Source organism: Geotrypetes seraphini, chromosome 11 (assembly GCF_902459505.1).
Source record: "Geotrypetes seraphini chromosome 11, aGeoSer1.1, whole genome shotgun sequence".
In the NCBI taxonomy this organism is placed as follows: Eukaryota; Metazoa; Chordata; class Amphibia; order Gymnophiona; family Dermophiidae; genus Geotrypetes; species Geotrypetes seraphini.
In genome coordinates, this window is record NC_047094.1 from 83,821,273 (window position 1) to 83,835,747 (window position 14,475).

General features: G+C 47.6%; 1 protein-coding gene across 2 annotated transcripts in view; it reads left to right on the forward strand.

The window, feature by feature from the left end:
- Window positions 1–14,475, forward strand: part of TCEA2 (transcription elongation factor A2) — a 111,293-nt gene that overhangs the window by 14,474 nt on the left and 82,344 nt on the right. The gene's annotated exons all lie outside the window — the stretch shown is intronic.

The window sequence follows — 14,475 nt, forward strand, 5'->3', positions numbered from 1 at the left end:
CCATTTGTTTGCCCAGTCTTCCAGCTTGTCCAGGTCCCTTTGTAGGTCCTCACACTCCTCCCTGGTCCTAACTCTGCCGCACAGTTTGGTATCGTCTGCACTTTGCCTCCTTTTCCAGGTCATTGATGAATATGTTAAAGAGTAACGGCCCCAGCACCGATCCCTGTGGCACACCGCTCGTGACTCCCCGCCAGTCAGAATATTGACCCTTTACTCCGACCCTCTGCAGTCTACCCGACAACCAGTGCTTGATCCATCTGTGCACATCCCCTCCCACCCCGTGGTTCCACAGCTTCTTAAGTAGCCTTTCATGTGGCACCTTGTCGAAAGCCTTTTGAAAATCGAGGTAAATGATGTCTATGGGCTCCCCATTGTCCACCCGACTGCTTATTCCCTCAAAGATGTACAGAAGGTTCGTTAGGCACGACCTTCCCTTACAGAATCCGTGCTGGCTTGTTCTCAGTAGGCCATTCCTCTCTATGTGCTCGCAAATGCCGTCCTTGATCATAGCTTCCACCATCTTCCCTATAATTGAAGTCAGGCTCACCTGCCTGTAGTTCCCGGGGTCACCCCTCGATCCCTTCTTGAAGATAGGTGTGACATTTGCCAATTTCCAGTCCTCTGGTACCTCACCAGTTTTCAAGGATAGGTTGCAAACATGTTGGATTGTGCCCACTATTTCCTGTCTTAGTTCCTTCAGAACCCTTGGGTGGATCCCGTCCGGGCCCGGTGATTTGCTGCATTTTAACCTGTCTATCTGTTTGAGGACATCCTCCTTACTTACCTCTATGTGCTCTAATTTCTCAGCCTGTTCCCCACTCATGAGCTCCTCTGAGTCCGGTATATTAGATGTGTCTTCGCTCGTGAAAACCGACGAGAAGAACGTGTTCAACCTCTCAGCTACCTCTTTATCCTCCTTAATCACTCCCTTTCTGTCCCCATCGTCCAACGGCCCCACCTCCTCTCTCGCTGGTCCTCTTTCAGCTACGCAGATGATATAACCATACTCTTCCCTTCGACACCCAAGACCCCACCTCGTTAGGCAACCTAAAAACAACACTGGAAGCAGTGGAAGAATGGATGCTAGACCACAAACTGAAACTGAACTCGGACAAAACAAAATTTCTACTACTTGAAAAAGACAAAACCCCATCCATAACAGAATTAGAAATAAATGTCACCAAATACCCCATACAGCCCTCTCTCAAAATCCTTGGAGTGTCTATTGATAGATGCTGCACAATGCAAATCCAAATCAACAAAACCACCCAAAAAGCATTTTTCATCATGCGCAACCTTCGGAAAATAAGAAAATTCTTCGAAAAAGATCACTACAGGATCATAGTCCAATCCCTTGTCCTAGGACTAGTGGACTATTGCAATATCCTCTACCTTCCATGCCCCACAAACTTGATAAGCCAATTACAGACCATTCAAAACACAGTCCTCAGGCTGATCTATTCACTCGGAAAATTCGACCATATCACTAATGCTTACCTAGACTCTCACTGGCTACTGATACGAGCTCGAATCCAATTCAAATTTTATTGTCTGTTATTCAAAGCATTAAACGGAACTGCACCCACCTACCTCAACAGCCGTCTGAATCACAACCGCACATCCAGACTAAGAAGAACCCAGATACTATTCTCCTACCCACCACTCAAGGGAACTCAGCGCAAGAAGATGTATGACAGCCTCCTAGCGACGCAGGCAGCGAAGCTGGACACCCTGCATCTCCAACCTGTTGACAACTACATGTGGCTATAAATCATTCCGAAAAGAAATCAAAACTCTCCTATTTAGAAAAACTATACAGCCTTCTTATCCCCCCTCGCATCCTCTCCCCTTCACGCAAACTACTAGCTGACCTCCTACCACTCTACTAATATCTCCCCAATGACCCTATCAATTATCCTACCTCTAATTTCTTCTTCCCTACTAGTATTCCTCAATTTTTTTTCTCCCTTCCTCAATATCCCCCTCTGCCTCCTCTACTTAACGTTCCCTTAATTGTAATTCCCCTGCATCTACTGTGTAAGCGTCCCCTAAATTGTAATTCCCCTGCATCTACTGTGTAAGCGTCCCCTAAATTGTAATTCCCCTGCATCTACTGTGTAAGCATCCCCTAAATTGTAACCTCCCGGAAATGCCCAGCTATCTTATACTGTAATCCGCTTAGAACTGTAAGCGTCCACCAAATTGTAACTTCCTGGAAATGTCCAGCTATCTTATACTGTAATCCGCTTAGAACTGCAAGGTACAAGCGGAATAGAAGTCACTAATGTAATGTAATATATCAACCGGCAGGAAGGCACCAAAAGTGCTCTATTAAGACTGGAGGCCCAGTTGTTCCATTGGGTGACGATCCATCTGCTGGCAATATTTGTGGCTCTTGTAGCAGAGGTGGAGAATATACAAACTGACTATCTCAGCCGGCAGACTTTGGACCCAGGGGAGTTGTTGTTTCAGGCAGCCTTTCAATGCATTGTGCAACGTTAGGGACGATCAGTTGATCTGATGGCTTTGGCAGTGAACAAGAAAGCAAACTATTTCTTCAGCTGAAGATTCGAGTTCGGAAGCCCCAGACTGGATGCTTTAATTCAGTGGTGGCTGGAGAAAGAACTGCTGTATGTGTTTTTCCCCCATGGCATATGCTAGGCCGGGTTCTCCACAAAATAGCTCTTCACCCAGGTTTGGTAATTCTGGTAGCTCCAAATTGGCTGTGATGGCTGTGATACGCGAAACTAAACTAAACCTTAGCCTTATATACTGCATCTTCTCTATAACAGTAGAGCTTGGGAATTTGGAATAGTATGGAGAGGAGCTGAATTTAAAACTTTGAAAAATAGCCAAGTTTTCTGATATTTTTGAAATAGTTGGAAGGAGCCCAGATTGTGCAGTTGAACAGAAAAATTATTATCCCAGGACAAGCAGGCAGCATATTCTCACACATGGGTGACATCACCGACGGAGCCCTGGTACAGACACTTGAAAAGTGAATCACAACTTTAAGTTTTAGAAATTTCGTGATCAGCCTGCACTGCGCATTCGCGAGTGCCTTCCCACCCGATGTAGGTGCTCGTTTCCTCAGTTTCTTAGTTTCCGTGGAGCTTAGAAGACGCATTTTCTACTGCTTGAATTTCTGGATTATTTAGGAATTCAGGGTAGTCTTTTCATGGTTTAAAGGATTCCTGGAATCAAGAATTTACCAGGTTAAATTTAAGGATCTACTGTCAGTAGCTTAGAAAAACCCGTGTGGTATTCCACAGGGCTCCTCACTCTCTCCTACACTCTTTAATGTGTATCTTCTTTCATTGGGTTACTGGATGAGCAAATTGGACCTAAAGATGTTTAGCTACGCTGACGATATTACAATAATCATTCCCTGTTGTAATACGCTATCCAACAGCACCCAAATTATCAAGTCAGTGTTAAACACAATGGAATCTTGGATGCAAGAATTTAAGTTAAAATTAAATCAGGAAAAGACTAAGTTTTTCTTTGCATCATCAAAAAAGATAATTCCAGAATCAACAATTAAGATCAACTCAGTATCATTTCCAATAAGCCCTACAATTAAAATATTGGGAGTGTTTTTTGATCAGAGTCTAACTATGAAAAATCAAATAGATACTGTGGTCCAGAAGAGTTATTATACTCTATGGAAACTCCGCACTATCAGAGCATATTTTGACGCTACTGGCTTTACACTTTTAGTTCAAACGCTTTTACTTAGCATTCTGGACTACTGCAATATTATATATCTGACATGTACAAAGAAAAACTTGGTTAGGCTGACCTTGGTCCAAAATAGAGCAGTTAGAATGATTTACAGACTGAGGAAGTATGATAATGTAACTCCCTATTACCGTGAGCTACACTGGCTCCCAGTTGAGGCTCGGGTGATCTTTAAGTTGGGATGTTTATACTATAAAGTCACTTTTGGTGGTGCTCTGCTTTACCTTGTTGATAGATTTGTTACTATGATTCACGGGAACAGTAGACAATCCTATTCCCTATTTGTGTTCCCTTATGTTAATGGCTGTAAAAATAAGAAATATCATGGGCACTGTCTTTCCTATCAAGCAGCTCAATTCAGTAAAGAATTCTGCCCATTACTGACCAGATCAATATCTTATAAACATTAAGGAAAACTTTTCTTTTTTCAAAATTTGTAGCTAGCTAATTCTTGTGTATTGCATTATCTCTGTATTCATTCATAGCATAATCTTTTGTAAACCGCATTGAACTAAGTGTTATGCGGTATAGAAATCTGTTATTATCCCAGGACAAGCAGGCAGCATATTCTTAACACATGGGTGACGTCACCGACGGAGCCCTCGGTACGGACCTTTTTAACTAGAAGTTTCTAGTTGGCCGCACCGCGCGTGCGCGAGTGCCTTCCCGCCCGACGGAGGAGTGCGTGGTCCCCAGTTTCTTCGTTTCCGCGGAGCAAAGAAGACGCGTGTGTTTTTTCAACGGCCGTTGAAACCACTTTTTTGCCTTCCCGCTCGCGCTTTTTTCCTTATTTTTTCTCTCTTTACCTTCGGGTTTATTTTTCTTTGATTTGCAAAAAAAAAAAAAAAAAAAAACTTTGCTTTTTCACCTTTTTTCTTTCGTTTTTGCCCCGGCGGGGCCTGTTGCCATTATACAGGCCTCGGGCTTCGATTTTGCGGAGGCTATCTTCCCCTTCATGCCCCCGCAGGTCGGTTTTAAGAAGTGCCAGCGGTGTGCACGCCCGATCTCCATAACTGACCCACACAATTGGTGTTTGCAGTGTCTGGGTCCGGAGCATCGGGCGGACTCCTGCACCCGCTGTGCCACTCTTCAAAAGAGAACCCTTAAAAACCGAAGAATTCAACAAACTCTTCTCTTCGGCACCGAGTCGGCGATGGACTCCTCACCTTCAACGGCGGTACCTCAAAAATCGGCACCGTCGACCTCGACACCGACCGACCCCACATCGGCGTCGCTGGCGCCAGGTAAGCCGGCTAAGAAGCCTTCCTCTTCCCTCGAGCGCCCTCCAGCTACGGTGGCGACACCGTCCCTACTGGCATCGCACCGGTCCCGCAAACGCTCCGCCCCGATCTCGGTGAGTGCCTCGTCATCGGCCTCCTCATCGCCGGGGCGTGGAGCGGCATCCAAGGAACCGAAGAAAAAGAAAGCGGTTCCGATGCCACCCCTAGATGACCGTATCTCGGCCATCTTAAAGGCTCAACTCCAGGAGCAGTTGAAGAAACAACTTGAACAACTGTTGCCCACTATCCTGGCACCGCTCCTTCCGGTACCAGACCGGCCCGAGCCCCGTACCGAGCCCCCGGTGTCCACCCCTTCGGTACCGGTGAACACCTCCATGCCGATCCTTTCGGCCCAACAACTTCATGGCGATCCGGTGGTTCATTCTCAGGCCACACTGGATCCTCCTCGGCACCAGGCGGTACGGCATTCTTCTCGGGACCGAGATCGACGCCGGTCGTCCTCCCCTGGTACCGTTTCGGTGCGCTCTGGAAAGTCTTTGTCCAAGACTCGCCATACCGCGCCCTCCACCCCGGTGTCTCGACATGCACCAGAGGTCCGGGACCCTGACTTATGGGAGGAAACTCCTCTCGGTACCGAGGAGGATCCCTCCTCATCTGATGAGGAACCATCGGCACCCGATGCCACCTCTAAACCAGAGCAGTCCTCATTTTCTAAATTTCTAAGAGAAATGTCTGCTGCCCTGTCCCTTCCACTAGAATCGGACTCAAAGAAGTCTCAAGCCTTTCTAGAGGCTTTAGACTTTGAGCAGCCTCCTAAGGAGTTCCTCAAGCTTCCCATGCATGACATCCTGCGGGAAACATTTTACAAAAACTTGGAAAGCCCCCTCACGGTACCGGGAGCCCCCCGTAAGCTGGACAACCTTTACCGTGTCATCCCTATTCCTGGATTCGACAAATCTCAATTGCCCCATGAGTCCCTTCTGGTTGAATCCACCTTAAAAAAGACTCAGGGCTCCAGTGTCTATGCCTCTACCCCTCCTGGCAGAGAAGGTAAGACCATGGACAAGTTTGGCAAGAGGCTTTACCAGAATGCCATGCTTGCAAACAGGGCAAACAACTATTCCTTCCATTTTTCCTTCTATCTGAAACATTTGGTCCAACAACTGTCTGCCCTCCAGAAGTACCTTCCTGAGCGCAAGGTCCCGCTATTCCAACAACACATCTCTGGCCTTCTCCAAATGCGCAAGTATATGGTCCGCTCGATATACGACTCCTTCGAGCTCACCTCTCGGGCCTCTGCCATGGCCGTAGCCATGCGTCGCTTGGCCTGGCTCAGAGTCTCCGACCTGGACATCAACCACCAGGATCGTCTGGCCAACGCCCCCTGTCTCGGGGATGAACTTTTTGGAGAGTCGCTGGATTCCACCACCCAGAAACTCTCTGCCCATGAGACCAGGTGGGACACCCTGATCAAGCCGAAAAAGAAGGCTCCGCCTGCCCGACCCTATCGGCCTCAAACATCTTATCAACGGAGGTTCTCAGCCAGACCACTCAACCCGCCTCCCCAGCAATCTCGGCGACCCCGTCAACAGCAACATCATGCCCAGGCTCGATCTCAGGCCACTCAACCCTCTAAGCCTCCTCAGCCTGCTAAACAATCTCAGCCCTTTTGACTCTTCTCTCCAGGGCATAGCCAGTCATCCACCCTTGCTACCTCTTCCACAGCCCATCGGAGGTCGTCTCACCATTTTCTCCAGCCGTTGGGAAGTCATCACGTCGGACCAGTGGGTCCTCAACATCATCCGCCACGGCTACTCTCTCAACTTCCAGACTCTGCCTCCGGACAACCTTCCCGTAGAGTCTGCTTCACACTCATCTCAAACCCCCCTCCTCCTGAGGGAGGTTCAATCCCTCCTCCTTCTCAATGCCATCGAAGAAGTACCTCCAGATCAAAGGGGTCAGGGATTCTACTCCCGCTACTTCCTGGTTCCCAAAAAGACGGGAGACCTCCGTCCCATTCTCGATCTAAGGGACCTCAACAAGTGTCTGGTCAAGGAGAAGTTCAGAATGCTCTCCCTTGCCACGCTTTACCCTCTTCTTTCTCAACACGACTGGCTATGTTCCCTGGACCTCAAAGAGGCCTACACTCACATCTCCATCAATCAGAATTCTCGCCGCTACCTACGGTTCCAGGTACTGCACCACCACTATCAGTACAAGGTGCTACCGTTCGGCCTCGCTTCCTCACCCAGGGTCTTCACCAAGTGCCTTATAGTGGTAGCGGCCTTCCTCAGGTCTCACAACCTCCAGGTGTTCCCCTACTTGGACGATTGGTTGGTGAAAGCACCTTCATCTCAACTCGTGCTACAAGCCACTCGTCACACCATCTCTCTCCTCCACCTCCTGGGGTTCGAGATCAACTACCCCAAGTCGCACCTGCTTCCCACCCAGCGACTTCAATTCATTGGAGCAGTTCTGGACACCACGCTAATGAGGGCCTTTCTCCCCTCCGATCGCCAGCGGACCCTGCTCCATCTCTGCCGTCAGGTACTCATGCACCCCTCCATTCCTGCCCGACAGATGATGGTCCTACTGGGTCACATGGCCTCGACGGTGCATGTCCTTCCTCTGGCACGTCTCCACCTTCGTACGCCTCAGTGGACTCTCGCCAACCAATGGTCACAGACTACGGATCTTCTTTCTCATCCCATCTCTGTGACATCATCTCTTCAGCAATCTCTCCAATGGTGGTTGAACTCCTCAAATCTTTCCAGGGGTCTACTTTTTCATCTGCCCCCCCACTCTATGATCATCACCACAGATGCGTCCCCCTACGCGTGGGGAGCTCACCTAGGAGATCTACGCACCCAGGGACTTTGGACCCCACAGGAGCGTCGTCATCACATCAATTTCCTGGAACTCAGAGCCATGTTCTATGCCCTCAAGGCTTTCCAACATCTTCTCTGCCCTCAAGTCCTCCTCCTGTGCACAGACAATCAAGTCGCCATGTACTACATAAACAAGCAAGGCGGCACCGGATCTCGCCCCTTTGTTTGGAGGCTCTGCGCATCTGGACCTGGGCCACGGACCGCAATCTCTTTCTCAGGGCGGTCTATATCCAGGGCGAACAGAACTCTCTGGCCGACAATCTCAGCCGCATCCTTCAACCTCACGAGTGGACGTTGGACCCTCCGACTCTGCTCTCCATCTTTGCTCGATGGGGCACTCCGCAGGTGGACCTCTTTGCAGCACCTCACAATCATCAGCTGCCCCAATTCTGCTCCAGACTCTTCTCTCCTCACCGTCTGGCCCCGGATGCATTCCTGCTCGATTGGAGGGATCGGTTCCTGTATGCCTTCCCTCCACTTCCTCTGATGTTGCGGACCTTGTCCAAACTCCGCAAAGACCACGCCACCATGATTCTTATCGCTCCTCGGTGGCCTCGCCAACACTGGTTCTCACTCCTGCTCCAGCTCAGCTCCAGGGAACCCATTCTACTTCCTGTGTTTCCTACTCTACTTACGCAACAGCATCAGTCTCTACTACATCCCAATCTGTCTTCGCTCCACCTGACAGCTTGGTTTCTCTCGGGCTGACCTCTCCGGAGAATCTATCTCAACCGGTCCGCCTCATTTTGGACGCTTCCAGGAAACCGGCCACTCTCCAATGTTACCATCAGAAGTGGACCAGATTTTCCTCCTGGTGTCTCCGGCATCATCAGGAACCCACCTCCTTAGCGGTGGAAACTGTCTTGGAATATTTGCTCTCACTGTCCAATGCTGGCCTCAAAACTACCTCCATCAGAGTCCACCTCAGTGCCATCACTGCGTTTCATGAGCCTATTCTCGGAAAACCCCTCACGGCTCATCCTCTGGTTTCCAGATTTATGAGAGGACTCTTCAATATCAAACCGCCTCTCAAGCCTCCTCCTGTCGTCTGGGACCTGAATGTGGTTCTCTCAGCTCTCATGAAACCTCCGTTTGAGCCTCTTGCCACAACTTCGCTCAGGCTTCTTACCTGGAAGGTGCTTTTCCTAATTGCCATCACCTCTGCCAGGAGGGTTAGCGAACTGCATGCACTGGTTGCCGACCCACCTTTCACTGTTTTTCACCATGACAAGGTTGTTCTGCGTACCCACCCTAAATTCCTTCCCAAGGTGGTCTCAGCTTTTCACCTCAACCAGTCCATTGTGCTGCCCGTCTTCTTCCCTAAGCCTCACTCGCATCCTGGGGAACAGGCGTTGCACACGCTGGATTGTAAGCGTGCCCTTGCTTACTATCTTGATCATACCAGAGCTCACCGAACAGCCCCTCAGCTCTTTTTGTCTTTCGACCCCAACCGTTTGGGTCGTCCTGTCTCCAAACGGACACTTTCAAATTGGCTTGCTGCCTGTATTGCTTTCTGCTACGCTCGGGCCGGTCTCTCACTGGAAGGAACTGTCACGGCCCACAGAGTCCGAGCTATGGCTGCTTCTGTAGCTTTCCTCCGTTCCACGCCCATCGAGGAACTCTGCAAGGCAGCTACTTGGTCCTCAGTTCACACATTCACTACTCACTACTGTCTGGATGCGTTCTCCAGACGGGATGGACACTTCGGCCAATCTGTGTTACAAAATTTATTTTCCTAATGGCCAACCATCCCACCTCCCTCTTTGTTAGCTTGGAGGTCACCCATGTGTTAAGAATATGCTGCCTGCTTGTCCTGGGATAAAGCACAGTTACTTACCGTAACAGGTGTTATCCAGGGACAGCAGGCAGATATTCTTACGTCCCACCCACCTCCCCGGGTTGGCTTCTTAGCTGGCTTATACTAACTGGGGACCACGCACTCCTCCGTCGGGCGGGAAGGCACTCGCGCACGCGCGGTGCGGCCAACTAGAAACTTCTAGTTAAAAAGGTCCGTACCGAGGGCTCCGTCGGTGACGTCACCCATGTGTTAAGAATATCTGCCTGCTGTCCCTGGATAACACCTGTTACGGTAAGTAACTGTGCTTTATGTTCTCGTTTAGATTCACCTTGACAATCGCCTCAAAGACTTTCTGCTTTGTCTGAGCGGTCTTCTTTTTCTAAATTTCTCTCTCGGATGTCTGAAGATCTTTCCATCCCGCTAGAAGCGGATTCCAAGCATAGTTAGAAGTTCATGAAGGCTCTGGATTATGATCAGCTTCCAAAAGATCTGCTGAAGCTCCCGCTCCATGATATTCTACAAGAGACTTTCTATAAGAACCTTGAGACTCCTCTTTCCATTCCGGTGGCTCCTAAAAAACTGGACTCTTTGTATAGGGTGGTTCCTATTCCAGGTTTTGATAAACCACAGCTCCTTCATGAATCTTTAGTAGTTGAATTCACTCTAAAGAAATCATCGGGGGCTAGTGTGTATGCATCTGTACCTCCTGGCAGAGAAGGTAGAGCAATGGACAAGTTTGGTAAGCGTCTTTACCGGAATGCTATGTTGGCCAACAGAGCTGGTAATTATAATTTCCATTTTTCATTTTACTTGAAATATTTGGTCAAACAACTTGCATCTTTTCAAAAGTATATTCCATCTCGTAAGCAATCGAGAATCCAACAACTTATTGCTTCGACTTTTCAATTGCGGAAATGGTTTGCACTATTTATTATACTTTTTCTTACATCATGAGCAGCGGCCATGTCGGTGGCCATGAGGCGCCTTGCCTGGCTTCGTGTTTCTGAACTTGATGTAAATCACCAGGGCCACTTGGCCAATGCTCCCAATGGATACGACTATCAAACGCTATCTGCTCACGAGACCAGATGGACACTTTGGTTAAACCAAAGAAGAAGCCTCAATCTCAAACGCTATCCGCTCATGAGACCAGATGGGACACTTTGGTTAAACTAAAGAAGAAGCCTCAACTACCCCGTACTTTCAAGCCAGCTTCTTTGTACCAGCGCAGATTTTCAGCTAAGCCTGCTCCTACTCAGCCTAGGAAGCAAAAGAGCAACCAAGTCAACATCCTAAACAGGCTGTTCAACAAAAGCCCTCACAGCCACAGTGAGCATAGCCACAGTTCCCATTCGTCAACCGCTACCTCAGCCGATCGAAGGGCAGCTTCAGCATTATGTAAATCGTTTGGAGCTCATAACCATAGATCTCTGGGCTCTAGACATCATTCGTCAGAGGTATGCTTTCCATTTTCATACCCTACCTGCGGATCATCCTCCAAGAGAGTCTATTTTGGACCCGATACAGTCTTCTCCTCTCATTCAGGAGATTCAATCCTTCTTCCTTCTCAATGCCATCAAAGAGATTCCTTTAAATCAGCAAAGTCGGTATTCCAGTATTTTTTAATCCTGAAAGACCGGAGGTATAAGATCCATTTTGTTATCAACAAAAGTGGACTCTATTTTCTTCCTGGTGTCTCCATCATCATGATCTAACTTCCTTGTCACTGGAATTGGTGTTGAATCCCTAAAATGTAATGTAATCTTATTTGTAACTTATTTGTAATATTACCTAGAAATGTCCAGTCATTTTACTATCCAATTTGCAAGTTCTCCTGGAAATTATCCAGCTATCTTACCTCTTTTGTAACCAAAAAACAATTGTAACGTTACTGGAAATGTCCAGTTAGCTCTTTTGTAATCCGCCTTGAACTGCAACGTATAGGCGGAATAGAAGTTACTAATGTAATGTAATGTAATGATTATCTACTTCATCTGTCTGACTGGACTTAAATCTATATCTATCAGAGTCCATCTCAGTACTATTACAGCTTTTCACATGCCAGTGGGGGGAAAACATCTTACTGCACATCCTTTGGTCTCCAGATTCATGAAAGGACTTTTCAATGTGAAACCACCTCTCAAACCTCCTCCAGTGGTCTGGGACCTTAATGTGGTTCTTTCCAGATTAATGAAGCCTCCATTTGAACCAATGGCCACGGCTCATCTCAAGTTTCTCACCTGGAAAGTTGTCTTTCTCATTTCTCTCGCCTCTGCCAGGAGGGTCAGTGAGTTGCAAGCGTTGGTGGCAGATCAACCTTTCACAGTTTTTCGCCATGATAATGTGGTTCTACGCACTCATCCTAAGTTTCTACCGAAAGTGGTCACAGAGTTTCATCTCGATCAGTTGATTGTTCTTTCAGTTTTTTCCCTAAGCCTCATTCTCATGCTGGAGAAACGGCGCTGCACACTCTGGACTGTAAACGTGCTTTGGCTTATTACATCGTCAGACAAAGCCACATTTCATCTCATTTGATCCTAATGAGTTGGGGCATCCTGTTTCTAAGAGAACGATTCCCAACTGGGTAGCGGCCTGTATGTCGTTCTGTTATGCTCAGACTGGACTGGAATGCACTGCAACTGGAAAGTCGTGTCGCAGCTCACAAAGTCTCTGAGCTATGGCAACTTCTGTAGCTTTCCTTAGATCTATTCCTATTGAGGAAATCTGTAAAGCTGCCACCTGGTCCTCAGTTCATACATTCACCTCGCATTATTGTCCGAGTCTTTTTCCAGACAGGATGGGAACTTTGGACAGTCAGTATTACAGAATTTATTTTCTTAAAGGCCAACTCTCCCACCATCCCTTTCTAGTTAGCTTGGAGGTCACCCATGTATGAGAATATGCTGCCTGCTTGTCCTGGGATAAAGCACAACTACTTACCGTAACGTGTTATCCAGGGATAGCAGGCAGATATTCTCACAACCCACCCACCTCTCCTGGTTGGCTTCTTAGCTAGCTTATCTTAATGGAGGGACTGCGTGCCTACATCGGGCGGGAAGGCACTCGCACATGCGCGATGCAAGCTGATCGTGAACTTTCTAAAACTTAACCTTGCAATTCACTTTTCAAGTGTCCCTACCGGGGCTCCGTCGATGACATCACCCATGTGTGAGAATATCTGCCTGCTGTCCCTTATGGTATGTAACTGTGCTTTCCACAATTCAGTAATTTTGAGAAGTAGAGATTTCCCTAATTTGCCAATGTAGATAATGCCTTTCGACGTTGGAAAGGACAATCTGAATTTTTGAGTAGATCTGGTAATATCAGATCTTACAGAATTCCAAGATGGGAATTAAAGGGGGAAGGATGCCATGCAAGGTCTTGAATGTTAAGCAGGCACATTTAAAATAAACCCTGAAAAATTATTGGAAGCCAATGAAGTTTTTGCAGATGTGGAGAAACATGATCAAATTTACTTTTTGCTAAGATCAGCCTTGCCTAGTCTAGCCTAGTGAATCTAGTGTATCTGCAGAGATGCAAAGGTCTCAAATTACCAGTACATCTAGACTTAATTATCGAAGGGTCTAGTACCCATGGAAAATTCCATCATGCTTTACGTGGATCTTTAGTGCACAGTTTTAGCGCAGAAATGATATTCGGAGGTGATTATTGCTATTCTCCCTCTAGAGCTAAGAGGCTGGCAGTGGTTGTAGCATAAGTTAAGGCCTGGAAAGCATTTCAACTTTGGTGTGCTAAAGACTGTGGAACCTTTCAGGGCTCTGATTTTGTTTCTGCAGGCTGGACTCGAAAAGGGTCTAGCAGTTGAGTCTCTTAAAGTTCAAGTAGTTGACCTGTCATGTTTTCAGAGCCAAATTGGAAAAGGGTTCTTTGGCTTCTCATTCAGATATAGCCAGCTTCTTGAAGGGGACGCTCAGACTTCATCCTCCAGCAAGACAACCTTTTCTATCATGGAACCTTAACATTGTGTTGCAGAATCTCAGTAGGACTCAATATGAGCCTTTACAGGATGCATCTCTGTTGGATCTGACAGTCAAAGCAGTCTTTCTAGTGGTTATTGCTTTGGTAAGGCGAGTCTCTGAGTTGCAGATGCTTTCATACTGAGAGCCATTCCTATAGGTGACAGAAGCTGGAGTTTCCCTATGCACGGTTCCTTCCTTCTTACCGAAGGTAGTTTTGGCTTTTCATGTCAATCCGAGAGGTCTGACTGCTTGCATTTCAGACCACAGGTTTGAAGAAACAGGACAAAGGTACTGGATGTGAGGAGAGTTTTCCTCTGTTATCTCCTAGTGACAAATGATTTTTGACTCTCCAACCATCTTTTTCTTCTAACTAGTAAGTCCAGTCTAGGCAAGCCATCATCTAGGGGATCTATTTCCAGATGGATTCTCATGGCAGTATTGACCAATAGCGTACCTTGTCTGTGGTAAATAGACACTGTTTTGAGAGTTCATTCCATGAGAAGTGTAGCTTCTTCATGGGCGGAAGCTTGGATGATCCGCCTGAGGAGATTTGCAGAGTAGCTACATGGTCCACACTAGAGAGTGATACTGTGGCCCTTGCCATAGAAATGGGGAAAATTAGGCCCATTTGCTGCGAGTTTGGGAGCAAGGCTTTTCACTGCCCCACAGGAGCAGTAAAGGGCCTAGCTACCACAGTAAAGGATAAGATTTCTGCAGGTAGACCCCTCTATGCCTCCCTCCCCACCTCCTTTCTCACCCTGGCCCTACCAGTGCCTTAGAACAACCAATTGCAGGTCTGCACTTGGGCCTTCCTTTGACCGAGATCC